Source organism: Cicer arietinum, chromosome 2, assembly GCF_000331145.2.
Source record: "Cicer arietinum cultivar CDC Frontier isolate Library 1 chromosome 2, Cicar.CDCFrontier_v2.0, whole genome shotgun sequence".
Classification (NCBI taxonomy): domain Eukaryota; kingdom Viridiplantae; phylum Streptophyta; class Magnoliopsida; order Fabales; family Fabaceae; genus Cicer; species Cicer arietinum.
In genome coordinates this window covers 2,958,701-2,973,959 of record NC_021161.2, presented here as the reverse complement: position 1 = coordinate 2,973,959, position 15,259 = coordinate 2,958,701, and the positions used below count along the sequence as shown (strand labels likewise).

At 29.8% G+C, this 15,259-nt stretch overlaps 1 pseudogene; it reads right to left on the bottom strand.

Moving 5' to 3' along the window:
* Positions 1 to 7,613: 7,613 nt before the first annotated feature.
* Positions 7,614 to 11,117, bottom strand: LOC101506029 (uncharacterized; annotated as a pseudogene).
* Positions 11,118 to 15,259: the final 4,142 nt, after the last annotated feature.

Genomic DNA, 15,259 nt, shown 5'->3' with positions numbered 1-15,259 from the left:
AAAAAAAAAAAAAAAACATGAGAGTTGTAGTTTGATGTTGTCCAGTGGTTTGAATGAAATAGAAATATCAGAACAAATTTAAAAAAAAAATTTAGAGACTGAAATTTTTTTATTAATTAAAGTGACATTAATATTAACATAATAGTTCAATTTAATTTTAAAATAATATCTTTAAATATTTCAATCATTGATTTAGAATAATATGTTTAAATTACAGAAAATAATAACAAATTTATGATTTAATACAAAATAAAAACAAAACTTAGTATTAAAATCGAATTTTAAAAAAGTCTTAGCCTAATTTATAAATAAAAAATATTGGTCTGACGTTGACATGTTGTATGTTAGACTATATGATGATCAACTTAACTTATTTATCCTAATTATGTCCGAACAAAACCATATTTCTTTTTGAAATAGATAATATCAAGAATTTTTTTAGAAATTTATTTAATTAGTAAAATTCGAATTATAGATCACCAAAAATTCATTTTATCTACTATGTTTGTCGATTTAAATAATTTTTTTATTACTATTATTAATATATTAAATTTTATACTTTATGGTAAATCATTAATTTTTTAAATTTTTCATTAATTTTTAAGTATATTGATTTACATAGTAAATTTTTTAACCTATTTAAAAAAATTATTATAAAATAAAATTTAATATAATCTCATATACAATAAGTTACTCTATTAAGTTATGTTAAATATTAAATTAAAATTTAATACCATAAAATTATTAATTCATTAGTCTTTTTAAATAGACGAAAAAATATTTATTTAATAATAATAATGATAATAATAATAATTTTGGTGTAAATTTTGTAAAAAAAATAATAAGTAGACTTTAAACAAGTTTTATGAGGGTTTTTTTACAAAAGAATCTTTTATCATAATTTTAGAAAGGTCAAATCAAATCATCACAATAGATCTACAACAATGGCATCATGGCTCCGATTATAATAAATTAAAAAAAAAATTAAATGGTTTTTAATCAAATTAACTAAAAACTAGTAGAAATTATTTAGACTCATTTATTATCGAATAAAAATAATAATTTTAATATTTAATAATTTAAATATTTATTTATTAAAAAATTTATATGATAAAGACCATTTTTTTATGGTATCTCTCAAAAATAATTTTTATGAGAAACTTCTTAAAATAACTTTTGATTTTAATTATTTTTTAAAATTTTATTATCTTAAAAAGTTTTATAGTAAATAGATGAAATACTTGAAATAATATTTTATGATAAATTATTTAAGAAAATTTTTCATTTGAAGGTTTATTTAAATTTTTTTTTTGTCTTAAATATATTATTAGTCTCTGCAAATATGTGTTTTTTTTGTTCCTACAAGTTATTTTGTTTGATTTTTAGTCCTTGTAAATTTTTTTTTTAATTTTTGGTTTTTGTTCTTTTGTTTTAATCCCAACAAAATTGCTTTTTATTGAATTTGGTCCTTGTAATCCCTTATATACCTAGCAATTGAGGGACTAAAATTAAATATTATATATATTAGAGGAACTCTTTCCAATAAAAATTAATTTTCTAAAAACTAAAATAAAAGAGCAAGAATAAAAAACACAAAAATATTTATAAGGACAAAAGTCAAACAAAAACTTACAATAATTAAAATAAATAAAAACATGTTATTGCATAGACCTATCATATATTTAAGTCATTCGTTTTTAAAATTTAAAAATTCAAAACAAAAAAAAATGTAATACTATAAAAATTATTTTTATTTTTTTATAAAAATGTAACAAACTGGCTCAATATGTTAAGTTCAGTTATAATATTTTTAACCTACGCTGGATTAAGATGTTGCAAAGTCCAACCTAATCTATCTTGTTCATCTCTACTTAGATGCTGAAGAAACTTCTAAGTTCACATTTTCAACATTTGTTACAAATTGGTTTAAACTTGGAGAATTTTGTAAAATCGAGAACATTCACAATGAAACTCCACTCTTTCAAGTTGTTAAGCTTTTTTTTTATATTTTTTTTTATATTTAATTTTTATTTATTTATTTAAATTTATTTATATATATATATATATATATATATATAATGCAAGGGAAAAGAAAAGACAACAAGAAAAAACTACAATCGATGACTGGTAATAATTAAGGTATCAACAATTGAAACATATCTAAATTGAGGAATATAATTATGCTAAATCTTTAGAGAGGCATAAGAGGTAGCACATATTATTATGAAACAAGATAAAACTTGTATTTATTGAATAATTCCTCATATATTTAAAAGAATAGAAGAAAAGATTGACTTACAATATAGCATCTCAATCTCTATATATACAATGAGAGAGAAGAAAGATGAAGTAGTGTAACAACCATAACTAAAATAATAGAAATAACTAACTAGTAACAACCTAGAACAAGTATCCTATAAGCCATTGCAAGCAATCTCACAATTAGCTCGATTGAAATAAGCCATTGCTATGTGCAAAACCCTCTGGTTGTCACAAAACAACAAAGGTGTGCACTTGAAACTAGTATGGAGGTCACTAAAGAGGTAGACTAGACACTGTAACTCACAAGTTCTTGATTTTAAAGCCCTATAATCTGCTTCTGAAGATGATTTTTTCACAAGAAGCTATTTCTTTGATTTCCAACTAATGATGGACTTTCCAAGAAAGAAACAATAGCCTAAAAAAGATCTCATAGAATCTTTGCACGTGGCCCAATCTTCATATGTGAATCTAATGAGTTTAACCTCTGAATTTCTAAGAAAATAGGGACCCTTTTCGGGTGCCTTCTTCAAGTATCTAAGGACTCTTAAGTGTTGTTTGATGATGTGTTTGACTAAGACTAGTCATGTATTGGCTGAGTTGTTGGACTGCAAAGGTGATGTCAAGTCTTGTAGTTATCAAGTATATTAGTCTATCAATGAGTCTTATGTATTCAATAGCATATATATTGGGTGTTCCATCTTGTTGTTGTAATATTAGAGAAACATCCAATGGTGTTGAAACAGGTTTGCTTTCCATTATGCATGTTTATGTCAATAAATCTATGCAATACTTTATTTGACAAAATGAGATACCACTCTTAGATTTTGTTACTTCTAACCAAAGGAAAAACTTCAAGGATCCCAAACCCTTTGTGCCAAAAATCTCCTACAATATGTCTTTGATATGTTGAAATTCATCCAAACTATTCCCAACTAGAATTACATCATCCAAATAAATGGCCAAGGCCGTGAAAGTTTTTGAATCATGTTTAATGAAGAGGGAGTGATCTGATGTAGCTTGTTGAAAACCATAATTCACTAATGCAGAGAGTAGCTTCTCATGCCATTGTTAGCTTGCTTTAGCCAATATAAGGATTTAATTATCTTGTAGACTTGGTTTGTTTTGTTCCCAATGATTCCATATGGTAATTTCATGTACACATCTTCATGTAGGTCTCCATGTAAGAAAGCATTGTTGATGTCAAGTTGGGGAAGATGCCAATGAAAAATGGATGCAAAAGCCAACAAAACTTTGATGGTTGTCATTTTAGTGACTGAACTAAAAGTGTCAAGATAGTCCATGCATTCTCTTTGATTATATCCTTTTGCCACAAGTATTGCTTTGTATCTATCTACAATCTCCCATGTGTTGTTGGTTTCCAGAGCCTTCGATCCAACTTCCATTTCTTTATTCCAGTATGAATGTTTATTTGCCTCCTCATAATTCTTTGGTTCTATTTTAGTTAAAATAGATAAATAAAACTCCTTGTGAGCAGGAGATAAATTAGCATATGAAACATAATTACAAATAGGATATGGTGCACCTGGTTTGATTGTTGAGTGACTTGTGATTTGGCACTCGTAACATGTTAGATAGGATGGTTGGTATATTTCCCATCATGATCTTTTGATGTGTTGATTGTCATTATTATCTTCGTCTTGCTGAGAAATGGAATCAGCACCTTGCTCATGTTCATAAGGCTGCTAAACAATGGAGTCAACACCTTGCTCAAGTTGATATGGATGTGAGCTTAGGGTATGGTCCCCTTCCAAATCACAATCAAAATGAGCTTTGTGCAGCTCAATAACAATAGGTTCACTAGTATTAACATGAATACAATCTCAATTACTTAAATTTGAATTTCTTGGATTGTAAGGAATGATGAGTACTTCAAAAACCATATTTGAAACAATGAAACTTTTATCTTAGATATCATAAAACTGGTTACCGGTTGTACCTATCTTATATCCCAAGAAAACACATTTCTTGACTCGACTATCAAATTTTATTCTACGAGAAGTAAGAGTGGATGAATAACAAAGGCATAAAAAAACTTTAAGATTGGTCAAATCAGGGTTAGTGTTATAGAAACATTGATAATGTAACTTATTTCTAAGTAAATGAGTAGGAATCCTGTTAATAATATGAACCACATGGTTAATAGCATAGGTTCGAAAAATCTTAGGTAGGTTGGATTGAAATAAGAGACTTCTAGCCACATTTTAAATTTGTTGATGTTTTCTTTCCACCCTAGCATTCTGCTTAGGTGTCTCAACACATTGGTTTGATGCACAATACCCATATTAGAATACAAATTTGAGTTAAGAAACTTTAAACCATTGTCACTTCTCAAAACTTTGATTTTCTTGCTAAATTGGTTGAGAATAAGTCTGATGAAAGACTCAATATGGTATCTAGTCTCAGATTTGTGTCTCATGAAAATAACCCAAAAAACCTTCTATAGTCATCCAAAATAGTGAGAAAATACTTAAAATGATTTTGAGATTGAATAGAAAATGGCCTCATATATCCGCACGAATTAGATCAAAAAGGACACAAGCATTGTGATTACTATTAAAAAAAAAGTAACTTCTTTTGTTTGGATAAATGGAAAATGTCACAAACATGTCTGTCCCCATAACCTATATAGGGAAACTGATTATTCAAAATCTTCATATAATTGTTAGAAATGTGATCTAAATGAAAATGTCATAAAGCTAATTTGGGAATATGTCTAAAATTGTGATTATTAATACTATTTATACCACAATCTATACAATTTTGCAAATACTATCTTGACCCCTTGAGGTAGTAAAGCCCTTCAACAATACCAATCCTCTTTTTTATCCTCAAGTCATGTATAGAACAACCATAAGTATTGAAAATAGCATAACAATTTAATTGATTACATTATCTTTAGATAGAAATGAGATTAAAAGAAAACATAGGTAAAAACAAAACATAATCCAATTTTAATTATTTGGTATCAAAAGTAATTCCTGCATAGTCAACAGTAGGAACAACCCCATTAGGTAACTTGATATTAATTGGTTTAATTCTGACAAACTTAGTGATGGCATTAAAATCATTACAAATATGATCAATTGTTCCAGACTCTATAATCCAAACCACATCTTTGTGATAATTATTGATAGCAATAAAGGAATGTTTACCTCAACAGGGGATAAACCAACCTAGGAAGAGGAGACAATGTGGTTGACTGCATGTTTAGTCTCCAAATTAGCCTATTGTATCAGGTTCAGAATCCCTTTGATCTGATCTTGAGTAAATGGACCTTGTTGGCTACCACAATCATCATCATCCACATTCTTGGTGCTTTCTTGTTCACAATACACATTATTGGTAGAACTACCATTCTTGAATTTGAAATTAGGTGGAAACGCTTACTTTTTGTAACAAATGTGAACAATATGACCTAGTTTACCACAGCGAGTGCAAGTCTTGGAATTTTCTTTTCCTTTCCAAGATCATTTCTTTGTGTTAGCAACGTTAACAAAGGGTTGAGATTTTGTGTTATCATTAGACCCTCAATTATGTATTTCTTGTTGGAGAACTAAAGAGAGGACTCTATTGAGATTTGACAGGGGCTCCATGAGCAACACTTTTGTTTTAACCACATCAAAACTCTCATTTAAACCAGTTAAAAAGGTGACCACCCTCTTTTCTTTTACATAGATTGTGGAGGTACAATTACGTGGTGGTATAGAGCGAAAACTATCCAATTCTTCCCACAACACAGTGAAAACACTAAAGAAATCTGAAACTTTCATGTTACCTTGTTTAATTGGGTGAATTTTTTTTTTGCAATTATGAAACTCTAATTAGATCGCCTTGTGAAAGTTGTTCCTTTAAATCAATCTAGCCTTTGTTAGTACTATCTTCGAAGACAAGACTCCAAGCTATTGATGGTGAGATTGAATTAATGACCCATTGAAGAACCAAATTGTTGCATCGCAACCAATACTTGTGAGTTGGATCAAAATTACTTGGCATGACAAATATCCATCAAGAAACTCCATTTTATTTTTTCCCACCATTGCTCTAGTCATCGAACAAGTCCAAGAATTGTAATTGGTACCATTAAGGACATGGGTAATAGTTACAGAAGAAGGACCCTCACTTGGGTGAATGTAACAAGGAGTAATGGTGTTTGTCAAGGATCAAGATTGGTCTTGTTGTTGTTGTTATGTGATATTGCCATTGTCGAAGGTGATGAAGGTCCTAAAACCAGACTCAATGATACCATATTATGAAACAAGATGAAACTTGTATTTACGGAATAATTTCTCATATATTGAAAAGAATAGAAGAAAAGATTGATGTGCAATATAATATCTCAATATCTTTATATATAATTGAAATTATCAAATCTGTTTGACGAGAGGAGTATAAAGGTGATGAGAAGAAGTTTGTTGAAAAACCAAGTTAGTCATAGTTGTAGAGCTCAAATATTAGGAATACTCAATCAATTCCTAAAAAACTATTTTAAAAAGGAATTCAAATCTTATGATGAAAACCATCGGCCGGCCAAAATTGGTAATGGCCAAAATTTGGGCCAAAAGCAGTCCAAACCTAGGTTGTACACAACAGAACCAATCAAATCATAAATTGTCAGTGGTTGCTAATCCAACAAAACCAAACAGCTCAAAATATTAAGAATATTCAATCAATTCATAATAAATGATGTAAAAATACTATTAGATTGGAGCTTCCGGTAAAGTTATAAATCTAATTTTTTTACTACTGGATTGAAATTTTCCACTATCGGATCATTGAATCTGGTAAAAAACCAAAAAAAGTTGAGACTGGAATAACATCAACCTAAGTTTTCTGTGATTGAGACCATGATAGTTGGAAGTCAGACTTTTCTTCTATGAATTATAATTTTTTTTAGTTGATATATGATGTCATTTGTTTCACATAATTAAGTGGATTTACAAGAATAGTGAAAATATCACTAAATATATACCAACATTACATTGGTTTGGGTGGAACTGAACTTAAATCCCTTAAACAAGGATTAAAGTTCGAACGATTACTCGATGAAAATTAACCATCGACAAAACCGGTGAACTTCGCACCAATAACATTGTTACAGAAAAAACCCCTTACTGTATAATTATAAGATCCAATTCATTAATTTTGAAACTGACAACATAATTAGACTTTTATTAACCAACGATTAATCAGTGGATAAACCACCAAAAGAAGTACTCACATTAGCATTAAAAATATTCATTTCTCCTATCTTTGAAAACTCATAGAGTAGGAAAACTAAAAGACACTTGACATGGATGAATTCCATCATCACTAAAATCATGTGGATAATATACACACAAAATTCCTGTCATATTATATCTCTTGATGAACAAAATTCTTTACTAATTTACAATCTCATATAGTATAGTTAATCCAATAAAAAAATAAATCTTATTGAATTTGACCAAACCAAAAAATAAAAATCACAATCAAAAGTCAATAATGTTTGAAGAGGGTGACTCTCAAATACTTATCTCCCCTTCACTTCCCCAACACCCACTTTTTCCACACTAGATTCATTTCTCATTTCTTTAGGAACAATCCTTGTCCATTAGCCAAGGGTGTTCCAGACACTGCTGCGCAGTCGGTCGCTTCTCGGGTGCAAAATCAAGAAGAGGCGAAAGAAATTCCGAAAACTCAAGAGCATCACTCTCTGAAAATTTATATCTATCAATCAATATTTTGTTAAGTGGCCAAAATTTTAGCCTTCGAATCCTTTTGAGATCCCCGTGTCTGTCGAAGAAATCCTTCGATTTTGCTCCTGCAGTAGCAACCTGCAACGTTCAAGTAGTAGATTTGCCAAAGTTAGTTATTAGTTATATAAATAAATACACAGACAGTGTGAGAGTGTACTTACTACCTTCCGCGGCATCTTTCCGAGGAGTTCCATCATCAGGGCAAGGTGGTCCTGAAACCGACACAATACAAAGATTGGTTATTCTAACATGCTATCGGAGGTGTAGAGATCTGTGCTTCCCCAATTTGAAGCAGGGTCGTCAATTGCATATTGCAGAAAATAACAGTTTATTCAAATTCCGCTACGCTACAGCACTATACTACAGCAGTAGCCGCTATTTGACAACACTTTGTACTAAATAACATATTGCATAAATGTATGTCAGCTTGACATTAAGTTGTCAGTAAACAAAGAGAAATTCCGTTCATGTGTACCTTCTTGTATTGATTTCTCATTAATTTCACTCACATATTCCACAATCATGTAACAACTAATGTGAATGCATCTATTATATCTTAGTTAAAAGTTTTAAATTGTTACTGAAGCTTTCCTTCCTTATGAACATATGTGCATACAATTTCTAATGAACTCACAAGAAGTCATTACCCAAACTATTAAATAATAAAAGTATATACTTAGCTGTGAAACACAAATACTAACATGGACACCGGATATGACATTGAAGCTGACTTGTCGACACTAGTAATAATTTGAGAAAATAAATTAATTGAATGTAATTAAGATGACGGTGTTAGACACCAAGACATGCCTTCGATCAGAAATAAATTAATGGCAGGAAAATATAAGGTAAGTAATCTGTGTTCGAACAATTATCATAAACAAGGAATATAATTTAAACCGCAATAGCATTTCAAACAAACCATCATACCTCATCCTCACTAAAACCTTGTCCGACTTTGGGCGTAAACAACATATCACCAGTGGCAAGCTCGAAAGCAATACAAGCAAACGACCACATGTCAACGGAGAAAGAATAACCGGCCTGCAATATAACTTCAGGAGCTCTGTACTGTCTTGTCTGAATTTCTTCTGCAAATTGCTTATCAGCCCAACACGCATTTCCAAAATCTACCACTTTGCATCTCACATCGATCCCATCAATGTTTCTCCCCGGTTTTGGAGCTTCTCCCATTCCTCCCATTGAAGCTCTTTGTCCGGATATTTTAGCTACCGCCCTCCTTGCTCTCCTTTTCAACTTTTTCTCGATAAGACTTGTAACCGTGCCGTTTATGTTTCCCTCAGGCCTCTCTAAAATCGGGGAGATTCCAGATCGAACAGGGTCTTTGGCAGGATCAATGGTAGAAGCCAAAAGAACATTTTCGAGTTTTAGGTCTGTGTGGATAATACCATGTTCTCTATGCAAGTAATCCAAACCGATCAAAATGCATTTGCACATCTCCCTAACTTTATTCATTGGAAGGCCTTTGTAACGGTTGTATTTGACTAAACGAAGAAGGCTATCTCCGAGAAACTCGAGTACCATGCACTGGTGCTGGCCATTAGGGCCCGTGTGCTTAAAGTGGTCAATCAATTGAACAACAAATTTTGAATCTGAAATGGCGCCGTCAACAATGGATGAAAGAACATCTATCTCGTGAAGGGCTGCCTGAACAAACTGAGCCGCACTTTTCTGGATCTTGAGAGCAACATAAGCCTGAAAATCACAAACATAACATAAGAACCCTAAATCTAAACATTCCGCTGTGTCAAATAAGAATCGAAACTCAGAACCACGGCGTTTCCAAATGCCGCTAAGGTGCTCACTATACACTGTCCAACAAAATTAACACCTATTTATAGATACACATGCAAAAGGCATCAAGTGTTACAGTTAAAAAGGAGCATCATACACTAAATTATCCGATCAGGATCAACCATAAAAAAGAAGAGCCACAAAGACACATTTATTACTACTCTAGTTGTTTGCAAACAGACAAATCTTTGCAATCCAGAGATTCTGATTCCCTGCATTTTCTAAATTTTCTGCAGTTGAACATATGACGCCGTACAATCAAGATCAGAGAGTCTGTGTTTCAAGTTGGTAAGTTAGGTACAAAATACTTAATTAAAATGTAAATTGAGATGCACAACTCCATGAAATTTAGGATTTTCCAAATGAAGAAAATCCAAATCCACATTCTATATGGTCACATTTTTGATGAAGTGATGATCATTGACCAATTTTGCCATTGCAACATTGCATACATCAAATCCAATTCATATCAATTTGATCCATTCAAAATGATACCTTTAAGACACAAAAGGACAACATATGTTCAGACACATCAGATACATTAAGTGTATCATTTAGAGAGAGAGAGAGAGAGAGGAACCAAGAAAAATACTTAGATAATATTTAATTTTCAATTGCATATTAACTTAAAGTATATTAATTTTCAATTGCATATTAAAACTTAAAGTAAATTAATTGTGTAACCTCAACAGCATTTAAAGCATACAAACTTGAATAATGAAACACAAAAAACTAGCACATAATTTCACAACTCCATTGATCCAACAAATTAAACCAGATTTCAATAATTTAGTTTTTTTTCACACTAAAGACAAAACTCACATACAAAATTTCAAAAACTATTAAAAAAAAATTAAAAAATTTCAAAATCATTAAAGGGTGGATTCAAAACAACCCCATTTGAAAAAAAAAAAATATCATAGAGAGAAGAGTAAAGGATAAAAAAAACATACAGAGGTTGTAGTATCATAAGCAAGCCAAACGGTTGAAAATTGACCCCAACCCAATTTCCTCTGAGCTATGTACCTGCCGCCGGCGAACTGATCTCCGACCCTGACGGCGTGGTAACCACCTTTCCGGTAAGAATCGAAGCCCTCATCGTCATCTTCCGACCCAGATGAAGAAGAACACGACATCACACCTGATCTATTCAAAATTCAATAAAAACTTCACCTTTATTAAACAAAGTGAGTGATTCTTGTTTATTTTTCTCTGTTTTTTCAAACCCCCCCTTATTTTTTTGATGAGAAATGGTGTGATTATAGGAAAAATCGAAGCTTTAGTTTCGGGGGTTAAAATACTATGTTGTTGTATTTGTGGTGTGGCCTTTTTTTCTATCTTCGACAATGCTCCACTTTTTTCTCTGTTTTCTCCTTTCCTTTCAATGCTTCTTCAAATGTTTTCTTTTCTTTTTTCTCACATTTTCTTAACGTTTTTATTTTTCTGATTTTGTATACAAAATCTAAAGACTGTCCTTTATTTGTTTACGGTTATGCCCTTGTGAATCTCGTTATTTTTAGAACTACCGGTACTTATTATAAATATAATCTTTGAAATTGTTGGGTTGTATACTTCATTCGATTTTAAAAAGTTATATCGAGTTAATTTATAAACTCAAAATTCAATAATGAGATCCGAGTTTGATAAGTAGATGGGGTAATAGGGTTGAGTGGAGATAGATTTTTTCTCTTATATTCCCTTTGATTAGTCGCAAAATTAGCATATGCTTTTATTTTTTTATTGGATATGAAATTTATGTTATCATTTATGTTCGCGATAGAGTTCGAATTTTTGCGTCTACATCCATTCATATATATATATATATATATATATATATATATATATATAATAAATTTAAAATTCATATTAATTATAATTAATATAATAAAATTATTCTTATTATTATTATACAATAATAAAATTAAAAATTATTAAATATATACATGTATATAAAATTTAAAAATGAGAATAATATTACTAGTAGGGCGGATTTGAGTGCATGATGGATATCAACATTCCAAACCATTTCCCGCCCCCAAGTTTTGATTTCGGAAAATGTGACACACTAAACCCCAAAATAATATATATATAATCATTTATATCTTATTTCTATAAAATTTGCAACGGATAAATAAAAATGTGTTTCCAAGAAAATAAAAAAAAAATATTTAGAATTTAGGATATCACGTTTCTCAAAAATGAAAAGAAACACTTTAAACTTATTTTCTCCATTAAAATAGTGCAATCTCAATAAGCTTGATTTAAGTGTAATTACTTGATTTAATTCTAAAAACTTACTAGTACTTCTAAGGTTTTCATACAAAAATTTGTTTCAAATTAAACGAGTAAAATACAAATTAAAACGCTTATTCCCCGTATCACCTATCAGAGCGGGTTTTCTCTCAAACTTGAACTTCAAGAATCATTAACCTGTAACAACTGCGATTTCGCAAACGCATGGCCAAACCAGTCAAACACAAACAACGAAGGATGTGAGTTTCAAAATCATGTTGATAGTATAATACAAGTAAAAAGAACATGCAAAAAAAATCATAATAGAACCGTATTATTACACAAACATTGCTCAAGAAAATATCACATTAAAAAGTCAAAATCACTCAAGAAAAATCAATACATTTCACTTTAATATCAAATCGTCTAAGAAATTATAATCACATGTGGTACACATTAATCACAACAAAATAATCACAACAAAATGCAATGATATGCATGAGCTTAGACTGTACTTCACAGTGTGGTATTATTCTAACTCTGAAGTACTTGGTTATAAGGCTTGGTACTATGTCATCATCCCCGTGGACGAACAATTCAAATTGGTCATGTCCTTGTAGATCCCTTCAACTCAATCCGAGACACATATATGTGACAGTCGAGGTAAACATGTGTTGTGTGGTAGCTTCTGACATTCAGAGTGCTACCTCCAAGTCACCTAGGAATTCCCCATTCGAATACCTCCAAAGTCTAACATTGCCTTAAGGCTCAACAGAAGACCGCAACGATCATGCTCATTCAGTTGTACTTCCCCGAAATCACTAGACTTGTCAGGCCGTACCTATATGATGACAAAATAATCTCCACTTCACAAATTCTCAATATTCATTTTATCCCCTTGTTAGCTTAGACTACTCCATTAAGAGCATCATCTTTAGGAATCATCACTATCTCATCAACTATGGGGTACTTCAATATTCTCATCACAATTTTATAACATCATTAATCATACATAATCATGATCATCATATAAACTCATCACAATTTTATAACATCACTCTCATCAATCAAAAATCATCATTGTCATCGCGTAAACAAAGATCATACCATGCATCCATTTTTTATTATCACATCACATAAATTTGTCTGATCAAACATAAGCACATAATTTCATTTGACATCCAACATCACAACAATGACAAATATCAACTACCACTCAAGTATCGAAAATTAAATCAATCAACACCTTATAAACATTTCTATTTCATATTTTAATCTCACAATTCCAATATTTCACATTAATCAATGTATCTCTCAAAAGGCTATTGTCGTATGTAGCGAACCCTAGATGAATCGTTGGGAAATACGGTTTTTCAGTTCATCTCAGAATATTATACTCATGAATTCAAACACTCTCTCACCCTTTATCTTATTTAGACGCTTTCACACAAGAGTACAATTCCACAAGCAAACAATCTTTGTTATTTGACTTTTTGTCATTCAATTGATCTAACTCGGTAGTTAATGGGTAAACGTCAAAAATAAATTATGAGAAGATACTCTAAAAATTAAATATCGAAATTCGATCAAGCAAAATTACCATAATTTAGAAAACCAATCAGTGGATAATATAGTCACTTTTTACAGATCGTTTTGGCGTTGGTTTCACTTAAATCGGACTTACGGTGAAGAAGAACGGTGCAAAATAAGTAATTCCATGAAGAAGTTAGGTATTTTAGAGAGAAATTGGGGTTGTTAAAAATCTGAAAAATTATGTTTAGTTGACTAACTAAATAAGTGAAACAAAATTTTGATGGAAATAAATAAAGTTTTTTGAACAGTCGTGAAACACCGACATCGATTTCCTATTTTATTCTCAATGCTCCTGTTGCTTTTGCAGCTACCTATGTCTTCTATTTTATTTCTCCTCTACATTTTGTCTCTTATTTTGTGAGGTTATTATTAAACTAACCTATTGAACCAATTTTTTTTTACCGTATATATTTTTTTTCACAAGGCCGAATTAATTACACACTTATTTTAAATTATTTATTTATCATTAAAATAATATTTTTCAAAATATCAAATGAAAATAATTATATTTTGAAAATAGTAAAAATGACAAACTAAATAAATATAACATCAATATTTTATATTAGCTACTAAATCTATTAAATATTTTAAAAAAAATCAGTGCGTCATATCAAACACACATATAAAGAAAGTTAAGCACAATATTATTAATATTTCAAAACTAATATTAAAAAAAATAGATTAATCAAAGTTATTAACTTTTTAAAAAAATTACATATTATGAACAAATAAAACTCTCTTATTCAAAATAATCAATATAATTATACTTATTTTTCAAAATATTCATATTAAAATACTACCATCATTTGGGAATAGTCAAAATCACAAAATAAATAAATATAACACCACTACTTTATATTAATTACTAAATCATAATAAATATATATAAAATCACAATGCCACAACAAATATATAAAAATAAAGGAAATAAAACACAATATTACTAATATCTCAAGATAATTATTTCTAAAATAAATAATTAAAATGAAATATATTTATAATTACATAAATATAATTAAATGCACATTTACCATTAGTCAAACGCATAAGAAATATCACAATAATTACCAACTCACCATGTACACATAAAATCGCCTAAATCTTATTCTCTAAAATATTTACACTAAAATTCTATCGTTTTTAGAAAAATATATAAAATAGTAAAATATATTTTTTACTATTTATATCTCTCATTTAATCAAATATGTACAAGAATAACACATCATAGAAAATACACATATAAAGAAAATTAATCATAAAAATAATCAACATATATTCTAAAATAATTTTAGCATCAAATCAATCATCTAAAATCTTATTTAATTAATAAAATAGTTTATTATAAATTTTGAGGTGTTACAGAAAAAATCTTACATCCGCATCTAATCAAAGTGACTTTTCTCCCCTCAATTTGTGATGGATTTGGATGGGGGTACTTACGATGTTGATTTTGTTGTCATCTCTAATGGAGAGAAATGGAGAATACCAAATTCGATTTAATTCCCTCCATATCCATGTTATTACCGCTACCAATTAAGTTGTACTAACAAGATAATATAGACACTTATTTAATATCAAAAATAACTAATTTTAATGAATGA